Source organism: Macaca thibetana, chromosome 2 (genome assembly GCF_024542745.1).
Source record: "Macaca thibetana thibetana isolate TM-01 chromosome 2, ASM2454274v1, whole genome shotgun sequence".
Lineage (NCBI taxonomy): Eukaryota > Metazoa > Chordata > Mammalia > Primates > Cercopithecidae > Macaca > Macaca thibetana.
In genome coordinates, this window is record NC_065579.1 from 152,797,076 (window position 1) to 152,815,200 (window position 18,125).

General features: G+C 38.5%; 1 protein-coding gene across 8 annotated transcripts in view; it reads left to right on the forward strand.

The window, feature by feature from the left end:
- Positions 1-2,613: 2,613 nt before the first annotated feature.
- The window catches only part of GOLGB1 (golgin B1), an 89,847-nt gene continuing 74,335 nt past the window's right edge, over positions 2,614-18,125 (forward strand). For 6 of the 8 annotated variants that reach the window (XM_050781818.1, XM_050781819.1, XM_050781821.1 and 3 more), the window contains exon 1: positions 2,631-2,749. The gene's annotated coding sequence lies outside the window, so the exon portion shown is untranslated. The other 2 variants (XM_050781815.1, XM_050781816.1) reach the window with 2 other exon arrangements.

The window sequence follows — 18,125 nt, forward strand, 5'->3', positions numbered from 1 at the left end:
TGCTCTGGAGCTTAGAGTCATATCCAAACTCCTTAGCATAAAATGGCACAATTTTATGACCTACTCTTTGCCTATTCGTTCAGTCATGTCACTTATGTCAAATTGCCCAAATGGTTCATGCACATGCTGCTCCCTCTACCTCCACTATTCTGTACCCTCTTTTTTGCTGGGGCAACTCCTAATTATCTTTTATTATCTTGATCACCTTCTCAGAGCCTAAATTGCTTCCATTAGGTTGCATTCTAAATTATTTCCAGTCCTTCAGTGAACTTAGAAATAATATCAGTTTCGTTCTTTAACTTTTCCACCTCATTTTCTTCCTTCTTGCCCCTAGTGTTCACTATAATTCTCACCATAATGTGCTCACCCAATAATAGAAGGTAGAGCCATAAGAAGACTTACTAGACAGACAAAATTCTAATCTCTTCTCCCATAAGAAAGTTTTATTCTGTTAAAACTGAAAGATAAATTCTAAGGTTGAATGTGAAAATAGGTATGTAGAAAGGTAAATTTTGTGTAAGGGAGTACAATAGGACTCTCAGTGATGGTTTCTATTTTCTCTAAGGTAGAAGCAAGTTCATCTGCTGGGAGTGTGAGGTGTAGATATGCGGTTGGGACTTAAAGAGGATGTTAAAGGTTTGAATAATTGTGGCAAATGGGAGAGGAAGCTGAAGACAAGAAGGATTTGGGAGTGTGCTGAAGATGGAGTTCAGCTGGAAACTGAATGTGTAGTGGTCAGGACATTGATGTCATTATTGTCCTGATGTCTCCTGCAGCATTTTGCTCCCCAAAGGTAGGAGTAGAGACCAATAGTTGGACTGATGCAGGTTTAGGACTTTGCTGGGTGGATACAATGAGGGATATAAGAATATGACGTATTCATAAAGTGCTGCAGCATTGACGTTGAATAGCCACTTCAAATTCTGTCTCTGCCCCTCACCATGGGACCTTGTGCAAATTAACCTTCTGTAGTCTTATTGCCTTGCATTTAAAATAAGGATAATCACATATACTTTATTAATAGATATTGAGTGCCCTCCTCTATATTTTCTGGGACCTGGAGATAAAGCTGAGATCAAAATTACTACCTTCCTGGAGCTTATAATCTAATGAGAAGAGAGATACAAGATAAATGAATAAAATATATAGTATGTTAGATGGCAAAATGCTTAGGGGGAAAAAGAAGCAAAGAAGTATAGTGCATGCAGCAATTTTATTTATGTTTGTATTGATACATATTTGTACATATTTATGGGGTGTGGTAGTTTGATATATGCATACAATGTGTAATAATCAAATCAGGGTGTTTAGGGTATCTAGCACCTCTAACATTTATCATTTCTTTGTGTTGGGAACATTTCTAATCTTCTCTTCTAGTTATTTTGATATATATATATATATATATATATTAACTATAGTCACCCTACTGTGCTATCAAACACTTGAACTTATTCCTTATATGTTTGTACTCATTAACCAATCTCTTCCCTGCCTCCCCCAACTCCACCTTCCCAGGCTCTGGTACTTATCTCTGCTCCATGAGATCAACTTTTTAAGCTCCCACATGAGTGAGACTATGGGATATTTGTCTTTCTGTGCCAAACTTATTTCACTTAGCATAATGACCTCCAGTTCTGTAAGATGGGCAGCCAGGAAAGGCCTTACTGAGCTGATGTTTGAATTGCGAAGTTATGTAATCATTGAGATGAGTATACATACAATGGGCCAGCTGAGTGCACGGTAAGATTCAATAAATTCAAACTAACATTATTCTTATTGCCTAGAGAGTGCCTGAAATGACAGGTCACTGGGAGTTGGCTACTTTCCCTCCCTTTCCTTGGGGTTTAAGGAGAGCATGCGTGATTTCAGTCTTTTGCTGGAGCGCTTCACTGACACCCATTGCAGAGCCTGAGCCCTCAACTCTCAATCTTTGCTTAGGTCCTGGCTCAGGCTCCACTTTGTAAGAGGCACCTTTCTAGTAGTCACTACTCTCTCTCTCACAATCATGTCCTTACAGACATCGCTGATCCTCTTTCACACTGACACCGGGTTCTAGTTCGAGTTTCATCACCAAGTCGCTGTTTGACTTTGGGCAAGTTACTTCTGTGGTTAATTATTTTTCATCAACAAAATCAAAAGGTCATATTAGACGAAGAACTAAGAGGCTCCAGTATTTTTTGACTCTAAGAGTCCCATATCCCCGTCTCCCTTCTCACAGCTCATTCAACAATCCTAATGGCAGGGGGTGCCCGCAGTCTCAAGTCTCTACGGAAGCCCAAGCCGCAGTCTCGGTCAGTCACAGCCTACTAAGCGGAGGAATTAGACGAAACCAGCATAACCACCTCACACTGAGAACACCTGACCTTTCCCAGAACGCCCGCCCACTCGGCATTTCCTGTCCCTCCCCAGATCTTCTTCCGGGGCACCTACTCGCGTCTAATCACGCCCCTCATTCACTCTTTAGGGTCCATTGGCTGTTTCTTTGAGGAAGCGGGGCATCTTCTGTCGTTGATTGGTTTCCGTCATTGTTGATAGGTTGGTAACAAACAAGGCGCGCCTGGTCTCCCTGGTAACCCACTGCCGATAGTCCTGATTGGTCGGTGTCTTAATCCCATCTTCCGTCCCAACTGCTAGTGGCTGAGTCCCTGGCGGGGCGCGGCGGTGGAAGGTGTTGCGTACGGGGTTCCCGAGCTGACGTGGCTTGAATTGGGAGGGGGGCAGCTGAAGCCTCAGGCGGCAGCGCTTCTAGGTGAGTGGGGGACGCTCCCCAACTCTTCCCTCTGCGAGTCCAATAACAGTCACCCCCGCCAGAGGGGTCGCGGGAGCTGCCCAAGCAGCTACACTGAAGTCCCCTTCTCGCCCCGCCTCTCCCGGATTCAGTCCTGGATCCGGCCCTTCACCCGCCTCCTTCACCTACCAGGCCTCGTTCTAGTAGCCCACAAGCCTCTCGGCCCCACCCGAGGGCTTTCGGGGTCGCCCTGCGCAGACTTGGACCACTTGCTCACGGTCTGTCCCCTCCCCGGCACGTTTCTCCCCTGCGAGCGACGGGGAAAAGCGCCCAGGTCAGTCCTGTCCGCACGGCCTTGTTCCTGGAGCGGCCTGCCTAAGTCGGCCTCGGTACGCAGCCGCTGACGTCGGAAAGAACCTGCCGGGCCCCTGTGCTCAGGCCCTAAACAAACTTAGTGTCCCGAAGGGGAGGCAGGACCAAAAGAAATCAAAGGTCTTGAGGGCGGAGATCACAGAATCATTGGCGATATTAATGCAAACGGAGGCCTGTCCAGTGATCCTGCTAATGCTAATGGGTTACTGGAAAGATGAGAAGAGAGGAAAGATCCCAACGATCCCGTCAACACGAAAATCCCAGGAATCAGAGGTGGGCAGGCTGTTAGAGAAAAAGGAACCTCGAGGAGAGTTCTCGAGGAAAAATAACTTGGTTTGATGGTGTGGAGTGTGTTTAATCTGCACAACCGGAGTGTGAAAGGGAGGGTGAGTCCCTTGAGGAATGAGGAATATATTTGTCTGACTTATTTAAAGAGCTCCAGTTGGTCTGCGGGGAGCGGACACTTTGAGAGTGGGACAGGGATATTTAAAATCATGAATAAGTACTTTCAGTTTTTGAGATAGTTGGAAGCTGGCCGAGCACTTAAAGGACCTTCTTACAGTTCTGTGCAAGATGCAGGCAAGTGGAGGGCTTTTTACAGAAGGGCCGGAGGCCTTTCCAAAAGCGTGAATTTATAAGATTTAAATGGCCAGAATGGTTATGAAGGAGCAAACTCAGGAAATATTCTATTGGAAAAATGGCAGGATTTGGTTTTGTAATGGATGCAGGAAAAAGTTGAAGAGTACTCCAAAGTTGCAGGCATTGTACATTAACTGCTTCATAGCTTTTACTTTTCATCGCTTGACCACAGAATGACCATTTAATGTTTTTCTCTTCACTGCATTAATTTTTTTTACAACCACAGTAGCTTCCAAACCTTTTTAATTGCACTCCCCATCAGTAAAACATTTTTGAGCATGCATCTCCCCAAATATTGTATGTTTAATTATTCATAGTGTATGACTACCACTGTAAATATGTTGTATATAATATGAAATATGCAAAAGTATAAACTTAAAAGAATGAAATTTTTAAAAAGCCTTGTCCACCCTTTGGGACCTCCCAATCCAATTTGACAATCATGTAAAGATACTTCCTTGTTTTTCAAGAAGGTCGTTGGCATTTCTGGCATCCAGACTCTGGAATGCAGCCTTTCTTAAAAATAATCTTTAGAAGATTTTTTTCAACCTTCTGCTTGAGATTTATAGGCCCCCTTTCTTTTTCTCCCTTTGATTAATGGATTAATTAAAGGGATGTTGACTTTATCATTGTTTATAAAATAAATCATTCATTAATTTCTCTAGGTTAACTACTATTAGGAATACCACTGATCATTACATACCAGTCTGTGGTTAGAAACCATTATGTAAAAGGAGACTAGGCTCTATGTTGCTGTATTTTTAATTAAGCTATTTTAAGATCAGCTACATGCTTTTGATAAAAGGAAATTTAATACAGAAGGATACAATGTAAAAAGAAAAGTCTTTTTCTTTTCTATCTACTGATCTACCCATCTCCATTCCCCACTTCCCAGAAGTAAGCACTGTAAATAATTTCTTGGTTATATTTAAGAAATTTTCTGATCATAATAAAGCACATGATAATACATACCCGCTTCTGTCTTTCCCACAAGTGGAATGCTAATACACATGCTATTCTACATCTTTCTTTTGTCCTTTCATACTGTGTATTAGGCACTTTCAATATCCATGGGTATAAAACTGCTTCATCCTTTTAGATGGCTACATGGCAGTCCTTTGTAAAAATATAAAAATTATATTTAGCCTGTCCCCATTGATGGACATTTAGATTTTCAGTCATTAACCATCAAAACACTGCTGTAGTGAACATCCATGTATATATATCCTAGGTCCCTTGTGTGAACCTGTCTGTAGTTTAAACAATATGGAATAATTTGGGGCCATATTACTATGAATCATTTTAGTTTACGTACTGCTTAAAAAAAAAAAAAAGTACTTACCTAACTATTAACATAATGCCCTTGTCCCCTCGTTCTGTTTTCAACCTGAGTGAAGAATATTGGGTAATGAGATTATTCAGAAAATAAAATTTTTTCTGTGTGTCTTCACCCATCAAGAAGCTTTGTCAAACTATGTGACTGGGGAAATTACTTAACATCCTTCTGCCTTAGTTTACTCACCTTAAAATTGGGAATATTGACAGTACTCCCTCTTGCATTTGTTTTAGGGATAAAGTGAGTTAAGCCAGGCGCAGTGGCTCAAGCCTATAATCCCAGCACTTTGGGAGGCAAAGGCGGGTGGATCACTTGAGGTCAGGAGTTTGAGACCAGCCTGGCCAACGTGGTGAAACCCCCCTCTCTACTAAAAATACAAAAAGTTAGCCAGGCGTAGCAGCGGGTACCAGTAATCCCAGCTACTCGGGAGGCTGAGGCAGGAGAATCGCTTGAACCCGGGAGATGGAGATTGCAGAGAGATCGTGCTCTGCACTCCAGCCTGGGTGACAATAGTGAAACTCGGTCTCAAAATAAATAAATAAATAAAGTGAGTTAAATAATGAGAAGTAAGTTATGTATAAAGATACTGGAGCAGTGCTTGGCTGGTCATGCTGTGTATGTATGTTATAGCTACCACTTACTTTTAAATTTGTTTAATTAAAATAGTGGCGTCTGCATCATGAAAAATAGTTGTTCATTTTCTAATTGTAAAATTATGTCACAATATCGAATATGTTATTTTCAGCCATACAGCACTACCTATTAGCCCCTCAACTTGGTTGAAAATCATTTTGAGATTTAAAGAATTAAGGACAGCTACTGAGGCTTTACTAAATAAGCATGAAATAAGTTTCTGGAGTCACCTCAACTGAAACCTAACCACCTTCTCTGTGTTTCTGTGGGAAAATATGATTTAAATTCCAAAATAGATGGCGTGTGTGCATATACACACAGGCATGCACTCACTGTCTTCAGTTATTTTGCTTATTTTCCTGTGCATGTTGTTCTGTTTTCTGTGACTAGGGACATGCTTTATATTTCTTTTTGTATTTTTATAGTTCCTAGCATAATGCTCAACACCAGGTGGTTGTTGTAAGAACAATCGTTGATAACAGTGAAGACTTGGAGAAAATAAAACTTACTTAATTCTAGTGCCACTTTAACATATAAGTGTTAAGGTCCTTGTGAAAGCTGTGGCCAGCATAGACTTTGAGGAATTGTTTTATTTGCCGTAGTGTTTTATGGAATCCCTGGCTTTGGCATGATGCAGCTTCTTATTGAGCCAGGACTGAAAACTCAGTTCCTTGGCTCCCAGTTTAGTGCACTTCCCACTATGTCACCTGCTTTCCTGTGGATCTCTGAGATTGTTGAATCAATCTATGAGAGACTCCTTTTGTCTTGCCTGAACTGGTACATCTCTAGCACTCTCCCAGATTTTTATCTCATTTAAATATTAATCTTTCCTTCCTTAAAATGTACATATTTTTAAATGGTTATGTGAGAAAAGTAATCTGTTTTTCCTTTAAATAGCTTTTTATTTTATTCTATTAATCTTTTTTATTTTATTCTTTCTTTTTTTTGAGACAAAGTCTTGTTCTGTTGCCTAGGCTGGAATACGGTGGTGTGATCATAGCTGACTGCACTCTCAAACTCCTGGGCTCAAGTGATCCTCCTGCCTCAGCCTCCCGAATAGCTGGGACTACAGGCATATGCCAGTATGCCCAGCTAATTAAAAAAAAAAATGTTTGTGGAGACAGGGTCTCACTATGTTGCTCAGGCTGGTCTTGAACTCTTGTGCTCAAGCCATCCTCTCACCTCAGCCTTCTGAAGTGCTGGGATTACAGGCGTGAGCCACCCTGCCTGGCTGCTATTGTATTATGTATTTAACTGAGGGACCTTGAAATGTCTTAATTTCTAAGTGTCAGTTTTCCCTCTATAAAATGGGGATGATGATAATACTTATCTTGCAGATTTTGTTAAGATTAAAGAGTATATAAAGTGTCTGGTACACTTACTTACATTTAAATTAAATGTTGCTCAGTAATTGTTGCCATTAATATTATCATTATTACCCTGTGTTCATGTGTATGTGTTCTTCGTTTGCTATGATATTCAGTGATACTCAGTAGGATGCTGGTGGGCACGCTTCTTTCTGGGGAGGGTCAATCAGAAACTCATGTGGTAGTGGTATGGGTGTCCATAGTGGATTTCATAATAATTAATGATATTTGAATTACTAGAATAAATCCACTTGGTGATCATTTTTTTCAGTATCTAGTCAGATTCAGTTTGCTAATATTTTATTTAAAATTCTAATTAAAATGTATTTAGAATGTTGGCATCAATATTTGTAGGGAGATGGTTTGCAATTTTTCATTTTCTTTTTCTATATTTTGGAGCAATATAAATAGCAACTTCTATAGCACTTAGATTCTCTCATTTTTGACCATTGGGTAGAATTTTCTAATAGCAACTATTACTGGTGTTTTAGCATTGGTGGCTTATTTTATAATTTTTCCATGGAAATTTATGTATTTACAATTTCTATTCCTAGAGGTATTAATTTTGATTAACTGGGTTTTTTAAAATTATATTTTAAATTCTAGGGTACATGTGCACAACGTGCAGGTTTGTTACATAGGTATCCATGTGCCATGTTGGTTTCCTGCACCCATCAACTCTTCGTTTACATTAGATATTTCTCCTAATGCTATCCCTTACCCAGCCCTCCACCCCCTGACAGGCCCTGGTGTGTGATGTTCCCTGCCCTGTGTTCAAGTGTTCTGATTGTTCAGTTCCCACCTATGAGTGAGAACATGCGGTGTTTGATTTCTGTCCTTGTGATAGTTTGCTGAGAATGATGGTTTCCACCTTCATCCATGTCCCTGCCAAGGACATGAACTCATCTTTTTTTATGGCTACATAGTGTTCCATGGTGGATATGTGCCACATTTTCTTAATCCAGTCTATCACTGATGGACATTTGGGTTGGTTCCAAGTCTTTGCTATTGTGAATAGTGACACAATAAACATACATGTACATGTGTCTTTATAGTAGCATGATTTATAATCTTTTCGGTATATACCCAGTAATGGGATGGCTGGGTCAAATGGTATTTCTAGTTCTGATCCTTGAGGAATTGCCACACTTTCACATGGTTGAACTAATTTACACTCCCACCAGTAGTGTAAAAGTGTTCCTATTTTGCCACAACCTCTCTAGCATCTGTTGTTTCCTGATTTTTAATGATCGCCATTCTAACTGGCGTGAGATGGTATCTCATTGTAGTTTTGATTTGCATTTCTCTGATGAACAATAATGATGAGCATTTTTTCATGTGTCTGTTGGCTACATAAATGTCTTCTTTTGAGAAGTATCTGTTCATATCCTTTGCCCACTTTTCGATGGTGGTGTTTGCTTTTTTCTTGTAAATTTGTTTAAGTTCTTTGTAGATTCTGGTTATTAGCCCTTTGTCAGATGGGCAGATTGCAAAAATTTTCTCCCATTCTGTAGGTTGCCTGTTCACTATGATGGTAGTTTCTTTTGCTGTGCAGAAGCTCTTTAGTTTAACTAAATCTCACTTGTCTATTTTGACTTTTGTTGCCATTGCTTTTGGTGTTTTAGTCATGAAGTCTTTGCCCATGCCTATGTCCTGAATGGTATTGCCTAGGCTTTCTTCTAGGGTTTTTATGGTTTTAGGTCTAACATTTAAGTCTTTAATAAGGTTTAAGGAAGGGATCCAGTTTCAGCTTTCTACATATGGCTAGCCAGTTTTCCCAGCACCATTTATTAAGTAGGGAATCCTTTCCCCATTTCTTGTTTTTGTCAGGTTTGTCAAAGATCACATGGTTGTAGATGTGTGGTGTTATTTCTGAGGTCTCTGTTCTATTCCATTGGTCTATACATCTATTTTGGTATAAGTACCATGCTGTTTTGGTTACTGTCGCCTTGTAATATAGTTTGAAGTCAGGTAGCGTGATGCCTCCAGCTTTGTTCTTTTTGCTTAGGATTGTCTTGGCTATGTGGGCTCTTGTTTGGTTCCATATGAACTTTAAGGTAGTTTTTTCCAATTTTGTGAAGAAAGTCCTTGGTAGCTTGATGGGGATGGCATTGAATCTATAAATTACCGTGGACAGTATGACCCAGTGTGCTATAATTCTTATTCATATATATTCAAATTGTACTTTTAGCCAATGGGAACCTGTGTCCTTTGAAAGCTTCCTATTTTGTATGACAAGATGTTTCAGGATCATTTTGTACATTTCCACTTTAGAACTAGAATTAGCCATTTCTCTAAGAAAACCTCCTTTTAAAAACTTTTTAAAGATGGGAACGAGTATTTCAAGACCCCAATCTAGGCACTAGAGATATTCATTGCTTCTCAATTTGTCATTACTTTTAAGCCTTTTCAGTGGACAGAGCTAGGAAAATATGTGAACAAATATAAAATACTGAATTATCATTTCACACTGTTCCTATTCAGATTCAAAGATCAATACAAAGTTTGTATTTTGGGGTTCTTAATTTCTTCTGTATTACATCTGTATCTTCTTTTCATAACTGAAAATACAGAATTAGTATATCCATAATTACTCATTTGCTTTAATTCTACATTTCACATATAGTAATCTAGGAGTAGTGATACTAATATCAGCACCACAACCACTTTAGACGAGATCGGGTGTGTTCAGGGTAGTATGACCATAGACAACTACTTTTAATTATTGAAAACTGTTTAAAAAATATTTTTTATTTTTTGCATATGCTATTCACATTCCTCCCAATTTTTTTTCATGGTTGTCCTATATATTGTCAGAGCATATAATTATTACATACTATGCTGTCTCTTCCTCAGTCTTTACTTAGTCTTAATTCTGTTAATGACCTTATATTTAATGCTCACCACCAGTTCTTATAATGATGTTTCTTTAGTCATTTGGAGTGTCTCAAGTTTTGCCTCTAATAAATTCTTTAGGAAAGGCTTAAGGGAATATTCATATTTCATGAATTTTCTTGCTTGTTCATAATATTTTGCCTGTTTTTTATATCTGTAGGTTATGTTTGCCAGAAATAGAATCCTTGGCTCACTTTTTTCTTTTCTTGAATATCTTAAATTTGTAACTCTTTTTTTTTTTTCTGGCAAAAACATTGCTGTTGAAAAATCTAATGTTTTCTTTTCTTTATCTTACTAGTCATATGATCTTTGAGCCTAAATCCTAAAGGATTTTTTTTTAAGTCCAGTAATTTTACCAGACCATTTTGTTGGTCATTCTGAGTTGACATTCTGAGGTACACTGTGGGCTCTTTCAAGATGTAGTTTCAAATCTTTTTTTAAAAAAATTCAAATGAGTATTCTTGGATTATGGTTTTTCATATTTGTGCTGTTGGTTTGCTTTTCTTCAGGGAATCCTGTTATTCACATTACTTCAGTATTTATCAGTTTCTTGCAAATCCTTTGTAACTCTTAATTTCTTACATTTTTAAAAAATAAACAGATAATTAGGAATTATTTCAGATCACTACAGAAAGTTTACTACAGAAGATTTGCAAAGATAGTGCAGAAATCTGGTGTATCCTTTGCTTAGTATTCCCTAAGATTAACATGTGACATTAGCAGTGTACAAAATTAAGAAACCAGCATTGTACATTAATATTAACTAAGCTCCAGACGTTCACATTTCACCAGTTTCTCCATTAATGTCCATTTTCTGTTCCAGGATTCAATTCAGGATATCATGTTGCATTTAGTCCATTTCTTTTTCTTTTGTTTGTTAAATATGAAGACAATTGTAGAGTCACATGCAGTTGTAAGAAATAATACAGAGCTCTTTTACACACTTTGTTGTTTCCTCCATTGGTAACATTTTGCAAAAACTAATACATAATATCATAATTAGGATATTGAGATTGATATATTCCCCAGTTTTACTTGTGTATTCATTTGTATATTCATTATATATGTCTGTGTGTGTATTATTAAGTTCTGTAGTATTATATCACCTGTGTAGGTTCCTGTATCCACTGCCATAGTCAAGATATTGAACAGTTGCACCACCACAAGGATCCCTTGTGTTACCTTGTTATGACCACAGTCACTTTCCACCCCAACCCCTGTCTAACCACTGGTAACCACTAATCTTTCCATTTCTAGAATTTTGTCATTTCAAAAATGTTATGGAAGTATGGAATTGTATAATATGTAACCTTTTGGGATTGGCTTTTTTTTTCTTTCAGTGTAGTTTTCTGGAGATCCATCTAAGTTGTTGGGTTCATCAGTAGTTCGTTCCTTTTTATTACTGAGAAGTATTCCATGGGATGTATGTACCAGTTTGTTTAACCATTTCCCGGTATATAACAGTTTGTTTAACCATCTATTAATACAAATAAAACTGCTATGAATGTTTATATACTGCAGGTTTTTGTGTGAACTTAAGTTTTCTTTTCTCTAAGATAAATGCTGGGGAGTAGAATTGAGGGTCATAGGGTAGTTGCATGTCTAGTTTTTAGGTCATTTCTTTTTGATTTTTAAAATTATCCTTCATTTCAACTTTGCTTTTTTTTAATGGCATGGTTTGTTATATTTACTCATTTTCCTTTTCCTTCTAGTTTTGTCTTCATTTCCAAAATGATTTTTTAAATTTTTCAGTCACTTCTTGTTTTCACTTTATTTCTGGGTTTTTCTATTTCTGGCGTTTATTTTTTCACATCTTATGTCATTTTAAATGCCTTTTAGTTCCTTAAGTAGATTTAGGTGGTTATAGTTTTGAACTGTGTTTTGAGCATGGCTCTCTGACATGCTTCCATTTTCTGTCTGGATGTTATTATGATTGTTTTCCTCCTTTTTTTTCCTTCTAGTAACGTATCTGAAGTGTGATACTTTTCAGTTGCTCTTTTTTTTGGGGGGGGGGGGGGGGGTGGCAGGGTCTTACTCTGTCACCCAAGCTGGAGTGTAGGGGTGTGATTATGGCTCACTGCAGCCTCCACCTCTTGGGCTCAAGCAATCTTCCCACCTCAGCCTCCTGAATAGCTGGGCCTACATGCATGTGCCACCATGCCTGGCTAATATTTAAAAAAAAATTTTGTAGAGATGGGATCTTGCTATATTGCTCAGGCTACTCTTGAACTCCTAGGCTCAAGTGGTCATCCCACCTCAGCCTCCCAAAGTGCTAGGATTACAGGATGAGCCAGCACGCCTGGCCTCAGTAGTTCATTTTTAATATGAATTTAGTGTTGCTGAACTTTTAGAAAGAGATTTTATACAGCTTTTCTAACTTGATAAGGTTTCTTCTTGTGCTGTTTTCAGACATTGTTCAACTATATGGCAGCTGATTTCTCAGATTTCCTGCTTTTCTTTCCTTGCCACTTTTACCCGCTCTTTATCTGGACCTCCTCTTTCCTTAGTCACTTAATTTTAATTCTCCTCTTAGCAGATTCTCCTCAGTGTGGGACCCTATCCTGCAAGAGAGCCCCAACTCTTCAGTTCTGAGAATTTATAATAAAGGTCCAGACTGCCTCAGCTCTTTCAGCCCTTGTAGGCCCCTGGCAGGTACCTGTTACTGGAATGGGAAGACTCCTCCTTATATCAACTACTGTTCTGTAATTGGCTTGGCACATTTGCCAGTGAATGCTCACTGGCTCTTTTGAGGTCCTCTTAGTGTCACACTCCTCTGGCTTCCCTCAGTTTCCTCCCAGTTAAACACCAGTGACACCCAGATCTTGTGACTGTTGGTGGTTTGTCTATATCCACGTTTATTTTGGGGTTTGTAGGAAACTGTAATTTTTTGGTGAAGGCTGTCCGTGGATCTTTTGTTATCTAGTTGCTTTGTCTATTTTTATGTGGGAATAAAGGAAGATACAAAATCCATGGGGCCCCTTGCTACTCCCATCTTCTCAGAACCCCATCAGTTGGTTATTTTGTTTTCTTTGTTCCCAAAGTGGTCTGAAAAATCTGAAGATAAAGTGATTCTGTTTGATAAGTTAGGTTCCATTATGATTTTCTTTGATTAGTAGAAATCTGTATGTTTAAGAAACTCTTTAGTAATGGTATTCATTTCCTTCATTATATACCAAAAAAAATATGATCTCTAAAGTTAAAAAGAAAGTTTAGAATCTGTATACTGCTGAATTGTGATATTTTTTTAACCTGACTATAGCTGTGGTTCTCATACCTTGAATAAATAGTTATATATGGCCCTGTGTACTCATGTATGACACTGTGTTGCCCTTCCAGTATTTAGATATGAAGTTATATATGCTCCTGCATTGCCTTCCTAGGGAACAGTTCACTTTTTCTATCTCTGTCTCACATATCTTTTCCAAGTGATGTGCTACTTAGATTACCCAAGACAACCTATTAAAAAACAGATATTTCTCATCACTTCTTTCTTAAAAACCATGGCTGTCCTAAACACTATTATTATCCCCAGTAGGAGAAAACTGTAGCAGAGCCTAGTTTCATTTAAGTGTTTATTTTGTACAATAGTTTTTATATTTCTTCCTGCTGAGGGTGTTTTTTGTTGTTGTTGTTCTTGTTTTTGAGACGGAATCTTGCTCTGTTGTGAAGTGGTGCGATCTTGGCTCACTGCAACCTCTGCCTCTCGGGTTCAAGTGATTCTCCTGCCTCAGCCTCCTGAGTAACTGGGATTACAGGCACGTGCCGCCACACCTGGCTAATTTTTGTATTTTTAGTAGAGACGGGGTTTCACCACGTTGGTCAGACTGGTCTCAAACTCCTGACCTTGTGATCAACCCGCCTCAGCCTCCCAAAGTGCTGGGATTACAGGCATGAGTCACTGCACCTGGCCTCTGATGAGGGTTTTAAAATGTTTTACATTTTATTACAAAATGTAAAATTAGGCATAATCATGTAAACTAATACTATGCACAGTCCAGTTGTATTTTGATTTTTCCTATCAAAGCATTAATATGCTTCTCACTTTCATGAACTTTATGGACTAGCAGTTGACACTGATCTGAATATGTAGCCTACACAGTGGTTATAAAAGTAAATTGATTTTGGAATAACTTTAGATTTACATATAACTTGGGAAGATTAGATGGACAGTTATTGTATACACTTTATCTAGCATCCTCTAATGTTAACATTTTACACAGCCATGGTAAGTTTTTCAAAACAGAACACAGGTGCAATGCCATAAACTAAACTATAGGCAGACTTCATTCAGATTTCACCATTTTTTCCACTAATGTCCTTATTCTGTTTCAGAACCCAATCCAGGATACTGCCTTGCGTTTATTTATTTATTTATTTAGAGACAGGGTCTCACTCTGGCACCCAGGCTGGAGTGCAGTGGTGCGATCTCAGCTCACTGCAACCTCTGCTTCCCGGATTCAAGTGATTCTCCCATCTCAGACTGCCCAGTAGCTGGGACTACAGGTGCATGCCACCACACCCGGCTGATTTTTGTGTTTTTTAGTAGAGATGGGGTTTCACCATGTTGGCCAGGCTGGTCTCGAACTACTGACCTCAAGTGATCCACCTGCCTTGGCCTCCCAAAGTGCTGGGATTACAGGCGTGAACCACTGTGCCCGGCCTACTTTGTATTTAATCAGCATGTCTCCTTGTCTTCTCTCATCTGTGACTGTTTCTTAGTTTTTTGTTGTTTTTCATTACTTTGACAGTTTTGAAGAGTATTGGTCAGGTATTTCTAGAATGTCCCTGAGTGTGGGCTTTCCTACCGTTTTCTCTTGATTAGACTGGGCTTACGGGTTTTGCAGAAGAATACCACAGAGATAAAGTACCCTTCTCATCACATTATATCAGGGGTTACATGATATTACGATGATTTATCACTGGTGATGTTAATCTTGATCACTTGGTTGAGGTGTTGGTTGCCAAGTCTCACCACTGATGTTGCTATTTTTCTTTTTTCATATTCTAGTCTTTGGAAATGATTCACTAAGTCCAGCCCATACTGAAGGAGAGTGGAATTCAGCTCCACTTTTTAGAGGGGGTCGTAGCTACATAAATTATTTGGAATTCTTTTATAAGGAAGATTTGTCTCTATTATTAATTTATTTAATTTATTTATGTCAATATTGACTGATGGATATTTAATTTTTTATTTGGGTTATAATCCATATAATCCAATACCATTGTTATTTATTTTGCGACTCAAATTATTCTAGCATTGGTCATTGGGAGCTCCTTCGGGTTGGCTCCTGGTCACATACCCCATTTTTTTTCTTTTCCTTTTTTGAACACTTCCTTACTTTCTAGCTCCCTGCCCCAACCCTAGATAGGCAGCCATTTCTCCAAGGAGCCCTAGTTCCTTTTATTGGAGATTTGCATTTAGAAATCAAGATCTAGATGCTGGATGCACTCATTGCTACCGAGGTGTTACTGTTTCTAGGAGTTTTCAGTGGACACAACTAGAATATATATTTCTCTGTAATAACTGATTATTTATAATGCATACATATCTATACTTATTTCTGCATTTATCTATTTACATATATATTAAAATAAACATGAGTTCATACTGATATCTCTGACTCTAATCCAGTACCATGGGGTTTATCCTAGCCTTCTTGCCTTGTTTATTTGTAACTTCTTTCACTGATGGTAAAAAACCTGAATCTCATTATCTACAATTTACTTACTCGTTTAACTCTCGTGTACAATGAAGTAGTTTCAGAATTGCCAATCCATACCACTGTGAGAAAGAAATTTACCAACTAGAGTACAGTGTTTATGTCAGTTCTTTTTGTCTTTATCCTTATAGTACCCAGTCAAAACACCATTTTTGTTTCTTAGGTTAGCCCCATCTCCTTCAGTGCGGTTATATCATATATTTATAATATAGTTAGATCTATTTGTCACAGTCTGCATTCCATTTTTGGAACTCCTGACATCCTGGGTGAAGTTTTAAAAAAATTGTGTACAATTAAGTTGCTCTTTGGAATGTACAGTTCAGTGAGTTTTGACAAATGCACATGGTTATGAATTTACCACTTCAGGATCATACAGAACAGTTCCTTCACCTTAGACATTCCCTTGTGTTGCTCTTTTATATTCAGCCACATCTCCTTCCCTCAAGCCCTGACAGCTATGTTTGTGTGGGTTTATTTCTGGACTTGTTCAAAATGTTATATAAGTAGAATAGTATGGTGTGTATCTTTTAGTGTTTAGCTTATTCCATGTAGCAAAAGGCATTTTAGGTTTAAGTATTGTGTTGTGTGAATCAATAGCTCATTCTTTTGCTGAGTAGTATTCCATTGTTTGGATGTGCTACAGTTTGTTACTCATTCACTTGTTGAAGGATATCCTGGCTATTTTCAGAATCTGTGATTATGAGCAAACCTACTATAAACTTGGTTAGATGCCTAGGAGTGGGATTGGTAAATGTACGTTTAACTTTTAAAGAAACTGTCAAACAGTTTTCCAAAGTAGCTGTACCATTTTGTATTCTAATCTGCAGGCACTGAAAGTTCCTGTTGTTCTATATCCCTGCCAGCATTAAAAAATACATATTTTAGCAATTCTAATAGGTAGGTAGTGGTATTTCATTTTACTTTTAATGAGTATTTTCCTAATGCCAGATTAACTTAAGCATCTTTTCATATATTTATTTACCATCCACGTATCTTCTTTGGTGAAGTATCCACATCTCTTGCACATTTCTTTATCAGGTGTTTTACTTTATTGATGTTGAGTTTTTTTTTTTTTGAGACGGAGTCTCGCTCTGTCACCCGGGCTGGAGTGCAGTGGCCGGATCTCAGCTCACTGCAAGCTCCGCCTCCCGGGTTTACGCCATTCTCCTGCCTCAGCCTCCCGAATAGCTGGGACTACAGGCGCCCGCCACCTCGCCCGGCTAGTTTTTTGTATTTTTTTTTAGTAGAGACGGGGTTTCACCGTGTTAGCCAGGATGGTCTCGATCTCCTGACCTCGTGATCCGCCCGCCTCGGCCTCCCAGAGTGCTGGGATTACAGGCTTGAGCCACCGCGCCCGGCCGATGTTGAGTTTTAATGTATTTTTATTTTTTTTATTCTGGATACTAGTTATTTACTGGATATGCTATTTGTAATATTTTCTCCTAATCTGTGACTTGTCTTTTTTTTTTTTTTTTTTTTTTTTTTGAGACAGAGTCTCGCTCTGTTGCCCAAGCTGGAGTGCAGTGGCACGATCTCAGCTTACTGCAATCCCTGCCTTCCAGGTTCAAGCGATTCTTGTGCCTCAGCCTCCCGAGTAGCTGGGACTACAGGCATGCACCACCACGCCCAGCTGATTTTTGTATTTTTAGTAGAGGTGGGGTTTTGCCATGTTGGCCAGACTGGTCTTGAACTCCTGGCCTGAACTGATCGGCTTGCCTCAGTCTCCCAAAGTGCTGGGATTACAGGTGTGAGCCACTGCGCCCAGCTTCAATGACTTGTCTTTTCATTTTCTTAACATCGTCTTCACAGAGCAAAAGTTGTATGTTTTGATAAATTTTTAATCAATATTTTTTATAATGTATTGTGCTTTTTTGGTGTCTAAAAGCTCACTGCCAAATTCAGCATCACAAAAATTTTCTCCTGTGTTTATTTCTGAAAGCTTTACATTTTAAGTTTAGGTCTTTGATCCATTTTGAGATATGCTTTGTATAAGGTGCGAGTTGTATGTCAAGGTTCACTCTTCTGTAGATGTCCAATTGTTCCATAACCATTTATTGAAAAGATTGTCCTTTCTCAACTTAATTGCATTTGTACCTTTGTCAAAAATCAGTTGACTCGATTTGTGTGTGTCTATTTCTAAGCTCTCCATTTTGCTCCATTGATCTGTGTGTCTGTACTTTCACCAGTGCTGCACCATCTTGTAATTGTAGTTAGTAATTTCCACACTCCTTGCCTTTTCATATGTTTTAGAGTCAGCTTTTTGATGTTTACTAAAAGCTTGATGGGATTAAATTTGGAATTGCACTAATTTTATAGATCAAAATGGGGAGAATTGGTACTTTAATATTATAGAGTTCAAATGCACATATATGTTCTATTTCTACATTTATTTAGATTTTTTATTTCTTTCTCAGTTTTTCAGTAGTTTTCAGCAT